Here is a 21033-nt window from a genome sequence, read left to right on the forward strand (position 1 = left end):
TGCCACATGGTTGGGGGAGCAGTTGACCACTTTTGAGGCCTCCTTGGCCTATACACCTTTGGCCACATCTGTGCCTACCTTGGACCGTGAGGACTTTCTCGACCAGAAATGGTTGAGAACCTTGGAGAGTGGTGGGTTGGCCTGGAGAGTTTGGGGGATGAGCTGGATGAGGATACCCGACCCCGAGCACCTTCCTGCGACTGAGCCCTTGGCGGCGGTGGTAGTGGCAGCGGATTCCGATGACGAGGAGGAGGCTCCTACGCGACAGTTTTACCTCATTGATGATGAGCTTTTGGAGGTGATTCCTGAGCCGACAAAGAGGGATCAGGCTAGACCCAAGGATAGGCAGCCTAGAGTGGGGAGAGGACCGCGACGGGTGAGGGGGAGGGTTGCTGAGACCCAGCCAGAGCAGCATGTGCCTCCACAACATCAGTTTCCCAGCTATCCTTCCTTCTTCAGTCCTGAGATGAGGGTGAGTGAGCTCACGGAGAGAGTGTCTGCCACCTTGATACTCCGGAACCTCCATGAGATGGCGTATGTTCAGGGCATTGGGACCGAGGCAGCCCAGCCGGTGTGGTGGAGAGGTGTTGGAGATGACAACGGAGTCTTTCACTCCTATGGCATGGACCAGACTACTTGGGGAGAGCCTCTGAGTTACCCTTACGGTTACTTGGCACCGTGGCGGGTGGGACCAGATTTCGGCACTGGCGGCATCACGGGTGAGGGTACAGTTGGAACGGGCACATCCGGAAGCGGTGGCGGCGATGAGGAGATGGATGAGCAGGCCGTGGAGTGATGCTTATTTCTTTGGTCTTGTTTTATGTATACTGATACGGTCGTTTCTGTACCAAAAATAAATACCTAAATACAACTAACAGAAGTCAGCGGTAAGTAGGGTCGATCTCCACAGGGAGGCGGTCACTATCTACTTGTCTATTCGGTCTGTCTACGGTCACAAGATGGGGGGTTTTAAATATTTGAACTAAACTAATAAGATTAAGGAAAGAGAAAAATTGATAAGAGAAATTAACAGAAGAAAGAGGGAACTAGGATATCGGCTCATCAATGAATGTCAGTCAATTGCAGTCAAGGTCACAGATTAGTCGATGTGTCGGTCTAAGGGGCAATGAATATCTCCTTTCGGTCTCAATTCGCCCTAAAATGCTATTAGCTTAATTTTCGCCCTCACTAAAGCATCCAATTTTTCACTGCGAGTCTCACCCATTCCAACCTTTCGGTCCAGGTCAAGGTTTACCAAAATTAAAAGGCTAATTGCATCGATTCAATTAGCAGGATACAATTATAGCAGCGATTAACAACATAGACTAAAACAACAACGACAACCTATAAACCTAATTAGCAATTTAACATTAGTCCATTGAATCACCTAATCCTAGCAGAGAGAATTAGCTAGACATAAATAAAGAAAGAACAAGAATAAAGGGAAAAAAAACAATAAGCATTAATTAAATTAAGAAAAAAAAGGGAAAGGAAGAAGGTTACAGTAGAAAACGATCCGGAAAATAGGAGAGAAAATAGTATTCAACAGTAACCAGAGGAAAAAGTAATGTGTGACGTGTGTGTAGAGTTACAAATGACGTCTCCCCTTCCTATTTATAAGAAAAATAGGATTTTATTTAACCTAATGACGGATTAAAGCTAAAAGCCCGAGCCCATAAGAGAAACCACTCGATCGAGTAGTTTAAAACTACTCGATCGAGTAAAATAAAGCTTAAACCACTCGATCGAATAGAAAATATACTCGATCGAGTAAATCCTAAAATGCAACTACTCGATCGAGTAGAAAAAGGACTCGATCGAACATAATTGTACTCGATCGAGTACTTTCCAGCGCACAATTCCCTGCTTTGCGCACTGAACTTCAAACGGCCGCCATTTCTTAGTTACTTGGGCAAACAGGACGATTCCAGTGGCATTGGAAAGCTAAGAGGACAAACTTTCATCTGCAATTAGAATCACTTGAATATCTATTGTAGAACTCGAGATATAGCTCTCCAAAGTAGGCACTAGTAATTTGAAGTTCTTCCTTTGCTCGCCTAGCTATCTTTCTTCTTTGCGCATCTCAAAATAGCTACATTCCCGCTCCAAATTCACTCTTCCTCCAAATGCATGCTAAACGGTCGGTAAAAGGCTTGATTTCACTACTTTCTGGTTCATTCCTGCAAATAAGACAAAACAAACCAAAGTAGCATATTCGGAGCATTTCGTAGCATAAACTACGATAATAGCATAGAAATACGTGCATAAAAAGGCCTAAAAAGACTATATAAAATGCACGTATCAAATCTCCCCAAACCAAACCTTTAATCGTCCTCGAGTAAACTAAATGAAAACTAATGGAACGGAAAAGATAACTCAGAGCTAGCTATAACTTGTCTACTTAAACCAGTTTAATGCAAAACTAAAATCAACAGTTACAGCTACAATGGTCATTACGCAAACGAATTATAAGATGTCCATAAATAAAGCTGACCTATCGACCCTGCAAGACCAACAAAATCAGACTCTCACGTGGTCACTCTTCTCTCATGAAGCAAAGGGTGAAAGTATATGTATAAGAGAGAAAGAGAAAACAGTCACTCACCTAAACTGCGACCTACATAACATGCATGCAACAAAAATTATAGACGATTCAAGTACTACACATACATTCCAACCAACAATGTCCGTCACAGCTGAGGGCTTACAAATGATATGGGAAAGTGAGGTTCAGGTGAAAAAAAAAGGCAAAACAAATTATGGAAATGTGAAGGTAAAGCGTCAAGCTAGTTCCTAAACAAGACCATATAAGACCGTCCGAATCTCAACTGACTGAAAAATAAACACAAGTGCCCTTCATTGGCACACATCTCACTACCCAAAACACTATCTCCTCAAAAAGATGTAGATAAAACAGAGGAGTGAGACCGTCACAAGAATAAACTAAGCACAGACGGTCTCAAAAATCAACCAGCTCAAAATTTTCAAACTTTTCTTCCTCTGGTTTCTTCCTGTGAACGTGATTTTTGATGTTTTTTCTTAATTCACGTCTTTCTCATGTTTTTTCTTTTTTTTTTTCAATTCTTTTTTTTTTTTTCATTTCTTCCTTTCTTCATCCTCCACCAACTCCAAACAAAATACACACGGGCCAAACTGCAGATGGAAAAAGCATACCACAAAAGACATACTAGACTAGCTTGACTAGGCAGGCTCAGTTTTGGATGTAGCTAATGGGTCAAAAAGGCTAAATTTGGCTTAAGTGGAGCTAAATGGGTGAAAAATGTAAGAAAAGGGAAAATTTGCAAGAACCTCCCTGCATGTGACACCGACCACAAACCCGAATGTATGCATTTGACAAGAAATCGAATTTCATAAATGTGCAAAAGTAATAAACATGTTATGCAAGGAGTACTACTCTCAATTCCTATGTAAACCGGTCATGAATGTCACCAGTTATAAGGCTCTAAAACTCAGAATTTATAGAGTAGGTTGCCAATTTATCAGGTCAAGTCTAAACAGTCAGCTAAATTTCAACAAAACCTCGTAGATATGCGCAAGACTCAGCTAATAACTGTCAATAAAGTGCAAGGCTCAAGTAAAAATGACAAGTTCAAGTGCAATTTCATCACGGAATTATACCGTTCCGACTCAACCTATATGCAAAAATAAACGTGAATTTTTTATTAATTTTCGTTTTTTTTCATTTTTTTTTGAAAAGAATGAAGAACAATGCATACGAAAATTAAACGTGATAACATGAATGCAGTAAGAACAACATGCAGACACAGATATGGATGCATAACCTCCCAAACCAAACCGTACAATGCCCTCATTGTACCCAAAAATAGGGAAAGGAAATGCAAACTAAAAAAAAGGAGAGTGAAGATGCGGAAAACTTACAAGATAACGCGAAGAAGGGACCTCCCCAAACCAGCCCAAAGAACATGGGAGGTCACAAACAGCTTCATAGTGACGTCATAGGAAGCGAATCAAAGCAAGAAAACTCGATCGAGAGAACCGATTATTAAACAAAATAAAAACTATAATGTTTGAAAAACAACTAAAAAAAAAAATCTCTCCGGGTTGCCTCCTGGACAGCGCTAATTTCAGACTGGTCCCAGCTCGACCTTCTTTTCTTCGAGCCTCTCTAATCAGTCATAATCAAAACAGCTCAAAGCGCGCAGCAACCAATCAAACAGCTGCGCATGTGCTACACGAAACTGTAAGTAGCACCAAGGTAGAATAATAGCATAGGAAAAGAAAATGTATAAACGTTTGAGTCTAACAAATTTTCTATAACAGCTCCTAAATTTATCAACAAAATAAAGGAGCTCGGGAGCAATTATCAATAATTTAGAGTATCGTTTCAGATTAGCAAAATTAAGATGGCAAGAACGGTGAAAAACTGGTAAATTAATTGACCAACTGGGAGGGGGTATGTCATTAAAAGAAAAGACACGAGTCATACGAGGTAGCGTACTATTAATATTAACAACAATAAAATTATCGCTAACTACCTCAGGTGGGTTGCTCTCAATGTCAGAATCATTGACAAAAGAATGTATTACCTCATCCGTGCTAGGAGTAATCACTGACTCAACTACCTTCTCGTCACCCTCCTCTGTGGAATCCGTCCCGTAAATCACAGCCTCATGCGCATCCAGCTCAGCTTTGAAAAAGGGAGATTCACCGTAACCATTATCTTCATAAAAATTGTCATCTAGAACGAACTCAAGTGACAAATTGTTGCTCTCTCTGGCCAAATCAGTCGATCGAGTAGAAATGTTACTCGATCGAGAACTTTCCTCATGATAATCACTCGATCGAGTATATAAATCAACTCGATCGAGTACTTCCTCTAAGCAACTGTTCGATCGAGTGGAATTTTCTGCTCGATCGAACCTTTCTTCAGGTGTTTCACTCGATCAACCAATATATTTCACTCAATCGAGTGATTCTTGTCAGACTTTGTCTGATCTTGAAATCCTCATGCAAGGCATCATTATCGATAGAACTTCGTAATCCGAGTCATCCCGGTCATCGAAATTGACTAATCGAGCTATTTGAGACTCGAGCTTATCAAATCGCGCACAAGTGTGTCTATCACCTTCTTGCACTTGGAGTGCAAACGCCTTCATCAAAGATTTCAGCTCATCCGCATCTCTTCTTTTCGTTTATCGGGAGGAGGAGCTTGTTGTCGCGGTGGCGGACAAACGGAGGTCGTTGATAGCCTCGTTGATAAAGCGGATGTGGCGGCACAATTGCAGTGGAATGACTAGCTTGTCTTTGCTGCTTGAACGCATAGACCTCGTCGCGCCAAATTTTGACACGGTCGTTTCCCGCTAAGCAAACAGCTGCATCATGCCCTTCAACACCACATCTCTCACACAAAACCACCTGCTGTGCCATATAATGGAACATAGGTGATGGGTCAAAGGTACTCAAGCCTTCCCTTTGACGATATTTTACCTAGAATTATCTAGGTAGAACCTGTAGGGCCTATCAAAACAGCACTAAAGAAAAAGATGAGAATGGCTTCAAGGAATAAATTCCTTGAGGCTAAAAACAGACAAAATAAAAACAAGTAAATAAATAGTTGCCTCCCCAGCAACGGTGCCAAAATTTGATACAGTCATTTCTGTACCAAAAATAAATACCTAAATACAACTAACAGAAGTCAGCGGTAAGTAGGGTCGATCTCCACAGGGAGGCGGTCACTATCTACTTGTCTATTCGGTCTGTCTACGGTCACAAGATGGGGGGTTTTAAATATTGAACTAAAATAATAAGATTAAGGAAGAGAAAAATTGATAAGAGAAATTAACAGAAGAAAGAGGGAACTAGGATATCGGCTCATCAATGAATGTCAGTCAATTGCAGTCAAGGTCACAAATTAGTCGATGTGTCGGTCTAAGGGGCAATGAATATCTCCTTTCGGTCTCAATTCGCCCTAAAATGCTATTAGCTTAACTTTCGCCCTCACTAAAGCATCCTATTGTTCACTGTGAGTCTCACCCATTCCAACCTTTCGGTCAAGGTCAAGGTTTACCAAAATTAAAAGGCTAATTGCATCGATTCAATCAGCAGGATACAATTATAGCAGCGATTAACAACATAGACTAAAACAACAACGACAACCTATAAACCTAATTAGCAATTTAACATTAGTCCATTGAATCACCTAATCCTAGCAGAGAGAATTAGCTAGACATAAATAAAGAAAGAACAAGAATAAAGGGAAAAAAAACAATAAGCATTAATTAAATTAAGAAAAAAAGGGAAAGGAAGAAGGTTACAGTAGAAAACGATCCGGAAAATAGGAGAGAAAATAGTATTCAACAGTAACCAGAGGAAAAAGTAATGTGTGACGTGTGTGTAGAGTTACAAATGACGTCTCCCCTTCCTATTTATAAGAAAAATAGGATTTTATTTAACCTAATGACGGATTAAAGCTAAAAGCCCGAGCCCATAAGAGAAACCACTCGATCGAGTAGTTTAAAACTACTCGATCGAGTAAAATAAAGCTTAAACCACTCGATCGAATAGAAAATATACTCGATCGAGTAAATCCTAAAATGCAACTACTCGATCGAGTAGAAAAAGGACTCGATCGAACATAATTGTACTCGATCGAGTACTTTCCAGCGCACAATTCCCTGCTTTGCGCACTGAACTTCAAAAGGCTGCCATTTCTTCTTTACTTGGGAAAACAGGGCGATTCCGGTGGCATTGGAAAGCTAAAAGGATAAACTTTCATCTCCAATTGGAATCACTTGAATATCTGTTCTAGAACTCTAGATATAGATCTCCAAATTAGGCACTAGCAATTTGAAGTTCTTCCTTTGCTCGCCTAGCTATCTTTCTTCTTTGCGCATCTCAAAATAGCTACATTCCCGCTCCAAATTCACTCTTCCTCCAAGTGCATGCTAAACGGACGGTAAAAGGCTTGATTTCACTACTTTCTGGTTCATTCATGCAAATAAGACAAAACAAACCAAAGTAGCATATTCGGAGCATTTCGTAGCATAAACTACGATGATAGCATAGAAATACGTGCATAAAAAGGCCTAAAAAGACTATATAAAATGCACGTATCATATACCCGTTCCCGTGGATTTGTCATAGCTAATACTCGGTTTGGTGGTTTGTTGGTTTGTTAGCACTTGATTTGTTAGTACTTTCATTAGACTTTGGTTTGTATCCTGGCCATAAGGCCGTATTTTGGATGATTTTCGGACTTACTATGTAGGTTGCTTGTGTCGAAAATGGATTTTCGACTTATGTGCAGGATTCCTTAGCTTCACGAGGTAGTAATTTGGGGAATATCGACCTATGGCTACTCGATCGAGTGCCCCTCACTCAATCGAGTAACTGCAGGAGTGGTTTAATGATACATTCTGATCTCGACGTATTCGATCTAGTAGCTGATGAACTCTACCGAGTAACGTCAACTCGATCGAGTAACCCTCAAGCTCGATCGAGTACCCCTGTAGGATGTTTATTTCGTTTCAATGTTTGTTTGTATCTTCAAGTTGGTGGTTTTTGTCATAAATGTTTCTTGTTTTGGGTGAGCGACAACATTTTCGTATGTCCAGTATGATTTATGAAGTTATACATCGATGTGGTCTATACAATATGGGTTTGATTCATACACTTTTGCATACTAGATCAATTTGCCTCAAGTGCAATGTTTAATAATGGTTATAATTATTGTTGCATAATTTGTAAAGTCGCATAAGAAATCAATTGGTCTCATGTATAATAATGGATGGCAGAATGCGTAATTGTGTGGTTCACTAATCCGATGGTTTCATATAAACGGATCATATCTATGTAATGTCAAGGATGTGTCATGGTCATTGTGAGTATCAATGTATAATATGATTTGTTCGTAATGACACTATGGAATAAAAATTTATTACCTTGCGGAATAATTAAAGTTGTTTTGATGGTGAACTTCGGGGACGAAGTTCCTTTTTAAGAGGGGAAGAATAATGTCGCATGGGAAAATGACGTAATTATGACTAAAGTATGACAATCTTATGGTATTTTGGATGGTTGTTTGAGTAATGGATAGTGATTAATGTATTGTTGAATAAATCTCTTATGTTGTTACCGCTCGTTTCCAAATTTTTGTTCACAAAGTTGTTATATAGTTGAATGGTAGTTGTTATAATAATTGGATTGTTGTTACATGTGTGAATAATATAAGTGACTTAAAAATATTGATGTAAATGATTGAGGAATTGATGATTCTTGACGAGTAGTTGTTGTGTGTAAGTGATCGATAATCTACTGTTTTTGAGTATTTGGTAACTGATGGTCGTTGACAAGTAGCTGATGGAAGAGTAAACCGATAGGTGCGTTGGTCTATAGTTGAGTAATGACATGAGTTAAGTGGAGGTGATAGTTGAGTTGGTTGCTATTGTTTGTGTTGTGTGTTTGACGGTCTAATAGGAAATCGTATTGTGTAATGCGTGCTAAGGTAGATGATGATGATGGTTGATGAACATTCTTGTCGGGGCGGTATTCATGAACGGTTGTGTTGGCTCGTGTCGGGATGGATAGTGGTAGTTTGCCTTAGTTCCTTTCTTGGTGACATGGGGGGAGGATGAGTTGAACTTCGGGGACGAAGTTCTTTTTAAGGGGGGAAGACTGTAATACCCGTCCTTCTAGAGACCCGTTGACTGACCTTAGACACCTATCTTAACCTTCGGAAACCTTACGAGTTAAGCCTTGTGACGTTGTGAACCTTTGAGTTTGTGTTACTCGATCTAGCAGAGGCTACTCGATCGAGTAGCTTGGGAACTCGATCGAGTAGAGGTCACTCGATCGAGTAAGTGTGTTACTCGATCGAGTAATGTGAGTTCAGCGGGGAATTATAAATCGTAGATCGTGAAACCCAAATCATTTCTCTACCTTTCTTCCTAAACCTAAATGCCGTCATTTCACTCCTCCTTCACCATGGATCATATTCTTGAGACCTTTGAGAGTGTTTACACCTTATGGATGGGATGCTTGAGCCGGGTTGCGGTTTTGACGCCGGATTGCTTTCTATAGGTATGTTGTCATCATCATCATCATCGTCGTCGTTGATTTCAGTTATGGTTTTGGTAGTAGTAATAGATGGTTATGCTGGTTGTTATAGGTGGTTATGGTGGTTGCTTGTAATCTTATGATCGGACGCGGATTCGCTGTAGCTTGATAAAGGTAGGTTTTCCTACTCAGTACTGTTGATTGTTTAGAGGGTCTACTGTTGCTGTATAGTTGGTTTGGTGTCGTTGTTGATGTTGGTTGTGGTCGATTGACTATTGTGTTGGAATAGGAATTAATGATTGTTGGTTGTGTTGGTTGTCTGTGGTTCTCGAGGTGCGTCCTCGGCTGAGTGGAGTCACTTGTGGGAGTGGCTTCACGCCCTTGATTCGCCTTCTGTGGAACCCGCCACAGAAGGAATGTGCAAATTAAGGAACATGGGTTATTGCTCGGTAAGATTAGCGAGGCTTAGGTGGGAACGGCTGCGGTCCCCCACTGGCAGGATTGGACCTTCGGGCAGTCAGAGGTGTGTGGTTGGTTGAAGGAGGTGGTGTGTGTGTGTGTATTGCTGTAATTGTGTTGAGTCTGATTTTGTACTTGTTACCTCAGTTGCTGACCTTGTGTGGTTTTGTTGTGTTGTCTCTTTGTTTTGTGTCTGCCGTGATCCACTATGGTGAGCAGTCAGTCTTAGCAGGTGGATGTATGGATCTTAGCTGGGTGCTTGGAGGGATGAGTCTATCACGAGTCATGGCAGAGATAGTTTCACCTAGTTGATAGTTATCACGAGTTGTATCTTTTGTATCAGTTGTTTGGTTAAATCACTTGTAATTAATATAATTGTTCTTTTATCGATATTTGATTATTACTAACCTCGGGCAACAGAGATGGTAACACCTTTATCTACTAGGGAAGGTCTTGTTTAGGCTCCTTGGTAGATGAGGGTGTTACCAGGAGCCAAAGAGTAAATCCGCGAGGGCTTGGCCCAAAGAGGACAATATCGTACTATTATGGGTTGTGGACACAGATGAGGCAGAGGTCCAACACGAGGTATTCACGCTTCCGTACAACAAGTGGTATCAGAGCCCAAGGTTCGACTTGGGCTAGACATGAGGATGCATCAGCAGGCCCAAGAATCGAAGTTGTACACTGTAAGGCATGGAACTCCTAGCTCGGGGTTAGTCCTTGAGTAAGCCCGGTTCAGGGTTAAATGGATGAAAGGTGTCATAGGTCTTGTGGGGACAAAGACCATTTTTGTACTAGAACTGTTGATCAGGTGGGCCCTTATCAGGTTGGGTGCCACAGGTCTGGTGGGTCCTTTCCAGGTTGGATGCCAGAGACCGTTTGTGTTCTAGGACTTCTGAAGTGACGGACCCGGTCCAGGATATATTGGATGCAGAGGATGTTTGATATGCATGTGTAGCAAATCCCTAAGAAGGACACATGGACATGCAGGCTCAGGAGCCTGTGAGGGCACTCACTTGACCAGACGGTGACATGTGGTGCAAGACATGGCTCGTGGTAGCATGGTGTGTCGGCTAAGGGGAGGTTATCAAAACTTGTGATGTTTCGGGTGTCTAGAAGTTGGGGATGTAAAAGTGTGGGAGTTCTCCATAGAGGTCAAGGTCCGAGTCAAGATGATGGTCCTTGGTTTGAGATGAGGATTGTTAGGGTGCAAATCCATGTCCTACATCGGTAGAATAAAGATGGAAGATCATCTTTATAATTGTCTACAAAATATAATAATACGAGGCCTTTTGGGAAGGAGCCCAAGAGTAAATCCGAGAGGCCTTGGCCCAAAGCGGACAATATCGTACTATTATGGGTTATGGACACAGATACAACAGAGGCCCAGCTGAGGCCTTCTTATTCAGGTTCTTCTAATTATACTGGTACTTCTGGTACTTATGTATTTAAGGGTCCTAAACCTACTGATGTCTGTAACTATTGTAAAGGGAAGGGGCATTGAAAATTCGATTTCCCCAAAAAAGATAAACAGAACAAGTCTGGTACTGCTACTGCTGGTGTAACAAATGCAGATTCCGAGGAAGATGATTATGCTCTAGTTACGGATAGGGTCACGCATCACACTGATGTGTGGATTCTAGATTCTAGAGCATCTTACCATATATGTCCGCGCAGAGAGTTGTTTACAACTTATGAACAGGTAGATGGAGGCACTATTTCTATGGCCAATAGTGCTATTTGTAGGATAGTTGGAATCGGCTTAGTCAGGGTAAGGACACATGATGGTAAATTCTGCACATTGAACGAAGTTAGACATGTTCGACTGATGACAAATAATTTGATCTCCTTAAGTACGTTAGACAGTAAGGGTTTTAGTTTTCAAGGTGTAGGTGGAGTTCTAAACGTCTGCAAAGGTTCGAATGTGGTTCTGAGAGGTATCAAGCATGGTACTCTATATTATCTTCAGGGATCTACTCTGTCAGGTTCTGTTGCTGTTGCATCCTCAGATGTTGATAAAGAAGATTTGACTAAGCTGTGGCATATGAGGCTTGGTCATATGAGTGAAAGGGGGATGCAGACTCTGTCAAAAGAAGATCTTCTGTGTGTTCACAAGGTCAAGAATCTGGATTTTTGTGAGCATTATGTATTTGGGAAGCTACATCGCAGCATGTTTCCTAAAGCATGGCATAGGACCAAGGGCACACTTGATTACATCCATTCTGATCGTTGGGGTCCTTTTAAGGTGGAGTCTTTGGGAGGTCACATGTATTTTGTGTCAATTATTGATGATTATTCCAGGAAGACTTGGATTTATTTGATGAAGCACAAAAATGAAGCCTTCACTCACTTTAAGCAGTGGAAGGCATTAATGGAAAATCAAACCAAGAAGAAGGTCAAGAGGCTGCGAACTGATAACGGCCTAGAGTTTTGTTGTTTTGAGTTCGACGAGTTCTGCAAGAATGAAGGGATTGCTAGACATCGTATAGTCCGAGATACACCTCAGCAAAATGGTGTAGCAGAGCGAATGAACCAGACACTTCTGGAGAGGGCAAGGTGCATGCTCTCTAATGCTGGACTAACAAGAAGATTCTGGGCAAAAGCAGTTAGTACAACATGCTATATGATAAATCGGGGACCTCACACAAGTCTGAATCTCAAAACTCCATTTGAGATGTGGTCTGGTAAGTATGCTAACTATTCCATTTTAAGAGCTTTTGGTAGTACTGCTTATTATCATGTTAGTGAGGGTAAGCTTGAGACACAAGCTAAAAAGGGAGTATTCATGGGCTATGGGGATGGTGTCAAGGGATACCGCATCTGGTCTCCATCTGAGGGTAGGGTTATTTTGAGTAGAAATATTGTCTTTGATGAAAATTGTATGGTTAATCCTAGTGTGAAGTCTTATATTTTGTCAGATAGTAGTAGTTGTGTTGATAAACAGGCGGAGCAGCAAGACACTCTTGATGAGAGTGTACCACAGGAAGAAGATCAACCACTATAGTCCAAATCTGAATCTGTACCATCAGATTTTTCATTACCAATTCCGAATCAGCAGAGTTTGGCCCGTGAGCGGTCAATCAGGCCTAATTTTGGGAAGCCTCCGAATAGACTTGGTTTTGAAGATATGGTGGGTTATGCACTTCAGGTTGCTGAGGAGGTGGATCCTGACTTACATGAGCCATCCACTTTCAAAGAAGCAGCTATATGTTCTGAATCTGCCCAATGGCTTGCTGCCATGGGAGATGAGATGGAGTCACTTCAAAAGAATCAGACCTGAGAATTATCCAAGAAGCCTCAAGGGAGAAAGATTGTTACTTGTAAATAGGTCTTCAAGAAGAAAGAAGGAGAGACTGCAGCTGAGGGTATAAGGTATAAAGCTCGATTGGTAACTCGTGAGTTCGGTCAGAAAGATGGGGTAGACTATAGTGAAATATTTTCGCCAGTGGTCAGACATACTTCCATCAGAGTGCTACTAGAAATAGTGGTACATCAAGATTTAGAACTCGAACAACTAGATGTGAAGACAGCTTTCATACATAGAGAGTTGGAAGAAGAGATATACATGACTCAGCCAGACGGTTTCCAGATTCCGGGTAAAGAAGACTATGTTGATAAGCTGAAGAAGTCCTTATAAAGGCTAAAATAGTCTCCGAGGCAGTGGTATAAAAGGTTCGACAGCTACATGTTGGAGATTGGCTACAATAGGAGTCAGTATGATTGTTGTGTTTATTACAACAAGGTGAAGAATGGGTCTCTCATCTATCTGATCCTATATGTAGACGATATGTTGATAGCTTTAGAGAGCAAGTCTGATGTTCAGAAATTGAAGGGTCTTCTCAGTGCTGAATTTGAGATGAAAGATTTGGGTGCAGCAAGAAAAATTCTGGGAATGGAGGCCTTTTAGGAAGGAGCCCAAGAGTAAATCCGTGAGGGCTTGGCCCAAAGCGGACAATATCGTACTATTATGGGTTGTGGACACATATGCAGCAGAGACCAAACACGAGGTATTCACGCTCCCGCACAACACAAACCATGGTCGAATGTATGTCGCGCATAGGTCGCGCGTAGGTCGAATGTCTGTCGCGAAAAACGCTGCTGCCAAATTTGTCTTCTCTTTCGTATGCGCGCATGAATAGTGCGACATATGCTCGTGAAAGCCTCCCAAGGTATGTTCATAGGTCTTTGAGCCCACCTATCCTCACGCTTAGATTCCGTCTTTGACATACAAAACCAACCCACAAGATCTTCTTTATCGTTTTCAATCTTTATCTTCAACTTTAGGATCCAAGTTCAGCCATTATTACTTCAACTCGGCACCGATTTCTCAAATCCGATTACAAACTCTTTTAAATAACTAAAGAACAAGTGTAATCGGTAGCTACATGATATAACTCACAAAGTACCGCTTTTGACACTTAAACTTCACCAATTCGACCCTCTTAATACATAGTAAAACCGTCTCATCAACTTCCCCACACTTAGATCTTTACTCGTCCTCAAGTAAACTCAAAGGACCCAATGAAACCAAACCAACACCGATCCACAGAAGTATGGGAAAATCAACAAGACTCACAATAAAACTTGTAAGGATGGGGCTCCAATATTGTAAAGGGACATCAATTTTTTTAATTTTGCCTAGATCTCTCATTTTGCCTAGAGCGCCCGCCCTTACGGGTTTTCACTCTAGCTTATCATTTTTTTCATCTCACAACTACTCTCAGTGGCACGCAACTCGATTCTTCATTTTACCCGGAGCGCCCTTTCGGATTTTCACTCCGTCCTCAGCCACATCCCAATCTTGCCTAGGCGCCCTTGCGGGTTTCCACCTAGCCGGGATTCATCTTTTTCTTTCTTTCTTCTTTTTTTCCCTTGTTCTTTTTTTTTTCAATTATATTTTTTTTGAAATAAATAACTGAAATAAACACACCACACAACTACAAATGTATACAAATCGGAACGATTCTCCCTCCCCACACTTGAATGAAACATTGTCCTTAATGTTGCAAGGACACAATAAAGGGAAAAAGAGAACAAACCTTAGTCAGATGACTCAATAGACATATCAATCCTCAACACCACACCTCCTCCCCACACTTGGCATAGGACATCATCCGAATAAATTCTAAGGCAATAAAGAAACGTCAAAAATCAACAAGATAACAAGTAAAACACACTAACGCCCCTTATCGCTCCATCCTAACAAATGACCAAGTAGCTCTAATAACATATGTGCTAGCAACAGATTGCACATTAATAAAATATTTCTACAACTCCGAGCTTACATGGTCAATCCTAATCTCCTCTACACCAACTCAACAAACCATCCAACCGCAAAAGCAAGGTGACCACAACAACGCACCACGATTACACCACACCATAGCCTCTATCCTACCCATCCGACCTTCTATGTCTCCCTTCTTATGTAGCCAAACACCAGAAGTCAAGGCAGTTCCAATTTTTTTTGTTTTTTGAATTTTCGTTTTTTTTTTGTTTTTTTTTCTGCTTTTTTTTTTTTCAAAAGTTGCACACACAAATCTATGGGTTGCCTCCCAGAAGCGCTGTTGTTTAACGTCGTTGGCTCGACATCTTGCGGAGTGGTAAAACCACCCGACTTAAGCTTGGAGAGAAAAGTTACCTTGACTTACAAACATGAATATAAGATGAAGAACGAAATCAAGATTTTACATGGATAGTTTGCACACCTTTCCCGGAGCCCTTCCGGCGAATTAGTTTATCAAACCAAGCCTTCTTCTTACCTCTAGATGCCTCTGCATCCTCACGACGATCCCATAAGATGACACACCTTTGTTCTTGAGGAGGGGACCCCTGCAAAACCTCAGATACCTTGCTCGGAATAGAAGATTTCTGACACTTAGATAAATCATGGTTAGTAAAAGTGTCTATAACACACAAAGAATGAACCGCAGGAGAGTGGGAATTGGGTCTATTGATTTTAAATTTAACAACGGTCCCATCGAATTCCATGGTAAGAGACTTTGAGACATCAATCTTAGTCCCTGCAGTCTTCAAGATTGGTCTCCCTAATAAGACGGGGATAGCATCATTCTCACTTTTCATGTCATGAACATAAAAGTCAGCCGGAAAGACTAACTTACCAACACCAACCACGACATTCTCTACAACCACCTTAGAACAGACATTAGACCTATCATCTAGTTGAAATACTACACTAGTGTCTTTCAAAGGTCTAAGTTTGAGTTTTTCATAAATAACATAAGGGATGACATTAATAGATGCCCCTAAATCTAACATGGCCTTTTCAAACCTAAGGTCTCCTATGGTACAAGGAATAGAAAACATACCTGGGTCACTACATTTAGGGGGCAACTTCTTTTGAAATAGTGCAGAAACATACTCACTAACCTTCCCCTTAGGACCCTTACCCTTCGGTTCATTTTGCTTTCTCTTATGGGTACATTGCTTTCTCTTATGGGTACACAGTTCTTTCAAAAACTTAGCATAACGAGGTACAGACTTAGGCAAATTTGAAAGTGGAATATTTACCTCGCAATGGCGGAAAATCTCATAGATATCACTATCTTTTTCAATCTTTCGTGTGGATTTGAGAGCTTCTGGAAAAGGAACTTCTGGTTCATACGTTGGCAATGGTTTCTCATCCACCTTTTCAGCGATCTCTTCAACTATATTCTCTTCCTCTTCATGGATAGTAGGAGTTTTTATATGCTTCTTCTTTTTCTCTAGCTCCTCCAACTGTCTTCTATTCCTCAAAGACACAGCACTTACATTCTCCCTTGGCGGCACCGAGTCTCTTGCCTTTAATCTATTAATAGCAGTAGCCATTTGTCCCATTTGATTCTCTAAGTTTTGAATGCTAGCCTTGGTTTCTTGTTGATTTTGAACCACAGTCGCTTCAAGAGTGGCTTGACTGGTAACTAAGGCTCGAATCATATCCTCAGTTGACATTTGACCGCTAGAAGGAGGTCTTTATGTAGGAGCCACATGTTGAACTGGTGGTCGAGGTACAAATTAAACCTTTGGTTGACCGGATTGTCCACCTTATCCAAATTGTTGAGTGTTTTGAGAATTTCCCCACCTAAAATTGGGATGAGCCTTCCACCCTTCATTGTAAGTGTTAGAGTAAGGATCCCACTTCTTTTGAGGTGTAATCTCCCATACTCCATTCACCTCTTCTTGAGAACCTTCTTGCATAAGTGGAAAATGCTCACTAGGATGTCCTCCGGTGGAACAAATTCCACAGACCATTGCCATCTTCTATCCCGTCATCATCTCCTTGAAAAGAGTTGTCAAAGTGTCAACTTTTTCTTCAAGATGGGAAGAAGATGAAGAACCCACTGAATTTACTCCCCGCTTTGTATATTTTCTAGCAAAATCCCGTGAGCTCTCAGCTAACTCACCAATGATCACCCAAGCCTCATCCGGGCTTTTATTTATAGTATTTCAACCACATGCGGCAGACACACTACGGGCACCTTCCATTCAAAGACCTCCACAAAAATACATGACAAGGTCTTGAGCGGTATATGCATGATTGGGACATGTAGCACATAACTTCTTGAAACATTCAAAGTACTCGTACATAGTCTCACAATCCCCCTATTCCGTATTACTAATCTCTTTCTTCAATTGGGAAGCTCGGGAAGTAGGAAAATACTTTTCAAGGAATGCTTTCTTCATCTTTACCCATGTATCAATACTTGCAGGTGGCAAGTAATATAACCAATCTCGTGCAGCATCCTTAAGAGAGAATGGAAAGGCCCTCAATTTAAGTTGTTCATCAATAACTGTAGCCGGCTTCATACTTGAGCAAACAATATGGAAATCCGACAAATGCTTATTGAGATCCTCTCCACTTAGACCCTTGAAAGTGGGCAATTGATGAATCAACCCTGACTTCAACTCAAAAGTTCCTTTCTCACCCAACGGAGGATATGTAATACAAAGAGGTTGTTGGGTGAGACCGGGTGCAGTAAGTTCATTAATAGTACCAGCCATGTCTAAAGACTCTTCAGATTCTCCAGAATATTTAGAATTGTCAGATTTTGAATATAGATCGTCGAAATCGCCGCCTTCAGGAATTGCCACTATTGCACCTTTCCTGTTCTTCCTTAACCTGAAAAGAGTATGCTCAATCTCTTGATCGAAAGGCTCGAGGTTCAAGTTAGAAGAACGAGTATTATGCATAAAATAAACTAAGCAATAATAAACACTCTACACTAGTACACAAAAATTAAACTATTGCCTTCCCCGGCAACGGCGCGTCGGCACCAAATTTGACGGGCTAAAATTCGTATGCCTATCAAAGTAAATTTATATCACTTACTCACTCAACTACACTACTAAAAATACCAATATAATGGAAGTAAGGGTCGAACCCACAAATAAGGACTAAGTTAACTAATGTGTATAATAATGTAGAGTAAAGTAACCAATTTGGGGGGGGGGGGGATTTGTTTGTTTGGTCAACTAAGACTAAAGCAAATAATAAACTTAGATTAACTCAGATAATTAAAGGTCTTGGGTCAAATTATCTCTGCTACCAATTAAGTCAATTGATCATAGAAAGTCCCAAATACCAATTTATATTCAAGTATCTATCGTGAAATAAATATGAAATATTAATTTCTGTTCCTTCTTAAGAATAGTCAAATAATTCGATCAACGATATTATAAGATCCTAACTATCAAATAATTCAACACACGCGTGTCAGATTCAACTCAATAGCAGCAATAATAATAAAGGAACCGATAGAAACAATAACCACAACCACGCAGTCGTAATTCAATTGTATGTTCAATCTCTTTCTAAATCCAAATAATGATAAACTGAATCAATTACAAGGACAAAGGTTACTACTTTCATTTAGATATCAAGCAAACTGAGTCGATAATCTAAACTAGCAAAAGATTAATAATTACTAACACTATTGTTCAGATAATGAAAGTAAATAAAAATCAATGGAATAAAGAACAAGAGATTAGAACAATACTTGAAAGATAAAAGATAAATACAACCTCACAATCGATTAATTGGTAGCTTCAAAGGTTGAACCAAGAAGGGAGGAATTAGTTCCTCATATTAGATCTAAAATAATTAGGTTTTCTTTTAAGAATTCCAAAAGTTATTTCTAAAACTGAAATAAAGAGTTTAAGTACTCTCCTAAAGAAAGTCAACTTAGTAACCAAAGTCAAAACGAGTCTCGGAACAAACTGGGTAAATAAACAAATCTCGAGCCTTCATAGTCTGATATGCGCGACAATAGCACGAACCATGGTCAAATGTATGTCGCGCATAGGTCGCGCGTAAGTCGCGCGTAGGTCGAATGTCAGTCGCAAAAAAACGCTACTGCCAAATTTGTCTTCTCTTTCGTGTGCGCGGATGAATAGTGCAACATATGCTCGTGCAAGCCTCCCAAGGTATGTTCATAGGTCTTTGGGCCCACCTATCCTCACACTTAGATTCCGTCTTTGACATACAAAACCGACCCACACGATCTTCTTTATCGTTTTCAAGCTTCATCTTCAATTTTGGGATCCAAGTTCCGCCATTGTTACTCCAACTCGGCACCGATTTCTCAAATCCAATTACAAACTCTTTCAAATAACTAAAGAATAAGTGTAATCGGTAGTTACATGATATAACTCACAAAGTACCGCTTTTGACACTTAAACTTCACCAATTCAACCCTCTTATTACATAGTAAAACCGTCTCATCATACTACCACCAGTTTTATAGTTTTTGAGCATTATAATAAAATTTTTGAGTTTTGTTTTAAAATTTATGAGTTTTACTATAAAGTTTCTGAGTTTATTTACTTAAACATTAAACTCAAAAAATTAAAATATAACTCAAAAACATTACATATAAGCTCAGTAAAATTTTGAGTTTTGACGACAAAAAATTAAAATATAACTTATAAACTTTAAAAAGTTCAGAAAAAATACACATAAGCTCAATAACAAATGAGATCTGAGGTACTATATCCGATATATGTTCCTATTTCTCCGACAAGAGTCATGAGCTCTTTTGAAATGAGGCAAGAGGAATTGAGTTATACGGAGAATCATATTACAAAGTGGGAAATCACAAGGATATTAACTAACACTATCAAAATGAGATTATTAGCCCTCAATTTAGTAATCGTACTAAATTTATTACGTTAAGGATATTCGTGCTTTTATCTAAAGAATAGACGATGGATCTAGTCGAATATTTTGGGAATAAGAAGCAAGGAAGGTTTAGGAGTCACTCATTGGTTCAGTTGAAGATGGGAGGGATTGGAAGGAAGACATCACTCAATTTTGTAGAATTAGAATTTTATCCAAGTCTAACTAAACAAAATCGAGGTCTTGTTATAAAACATTTGACTCAAATTAAAATGAAATAAGCTATATTAGGTTAATTAGTTAGATGAATTCGCGAGTATCAAACAAATTAAAAAATTTAAGAAAACGAGAACATGCTAAAACAAATCAGAATCGATTTATTTCTTAAATCGTCTCAATTCATTATGATTGTTCACCTACGCATACTTATCAAATAGGATCGATGGATAATTAGTTGAAAATTATAGAAATCGAAAAAGAGAAAGAAGAGGAAGGGTCGTGTGTCACACGGTTTTCGAAACATTGTTGGTCAATTTTAGTCAATTTCAGTCATCGAGTGTTAACAGAAAAGTGATAAGCACGCACTTCCGCACTAGAGAGAAATAGTGGAAGAAAGATGGATTCAATTGGAATTAGAGAAGTTGTAAATTCATTTACAAGTTAAACCATTTTATGTCCTAAAATGTCTAATGGATTTGCAATTTGACAAATTTAAATGAATCATGATTTAGTCATGTAATTTATCAAACTTAGCCTCGACAATCGTGTCACGATTGAATGAATTAAAATCAAAAAGAGAGCAAAAGTGGCCGAATAAAACGAGTCATATGAATTATTAGAAAGATCATTTCACAAATCGAAATAAACTACCAAAGTTGGCTGGTATGAGTGGTAAGGTCTGGTAAGGTCTCTCATCTCTTAAACAAGTGGTCATGGTTTCGATTCCGACTCTTGCGAATAAAAAAGCCAAACTTGGGAGGGGTCAACCCATTAAATTCCCTTCAGTACCCCGAAGGAGACTGGCCCAGCCGTCGGTAGGGGATACTCCTGGTCAACACAAAAAAAAAAAATCGAAATAAACTCATTTTAAATAAATGCCCTCTTCCAAACACGAGGATATGTAAATGAGAAGGGACTATCGGCCAATCTAGCGAATTTAGTCCCAACTCAAATGAACACGGGTGTTCAGAATGGTACTTTAACTCGTAATCGTATTAGATTAATTTTGAAGTTAGCTAGTTAGATGATATTATAAAACGAAAACAATAAAATAAAAACAATACAAAAAAACACGATAAACCTGAAAACAAAAGGGAGAAGGAGGGAGATTTAATGGACCCTCAACCTACATGCAATGTCGTCAGGATCGGGATTCTACTTTGGATCGATGGGTGAGGGTAGGATCGAATCGGTAGAATCGGATCGTA

The sequence above is a fragment of the Silene latifolia genome, chromosome X (genome assembly GCF_048544455.1).
Source record: "Silene latifolia isolate original U9 population chromosome X, ASM4854445v1, whole genome shotgun sequence".
In the NCBI taxonomy this organism is placed as follows: domain Eukaryota; kingdom Viridiplantae; phylum Streptophyta; class Magnoliopsida; order Caryophyllales; family Caryophyllaceae; genus Silene; species Silene latifolia.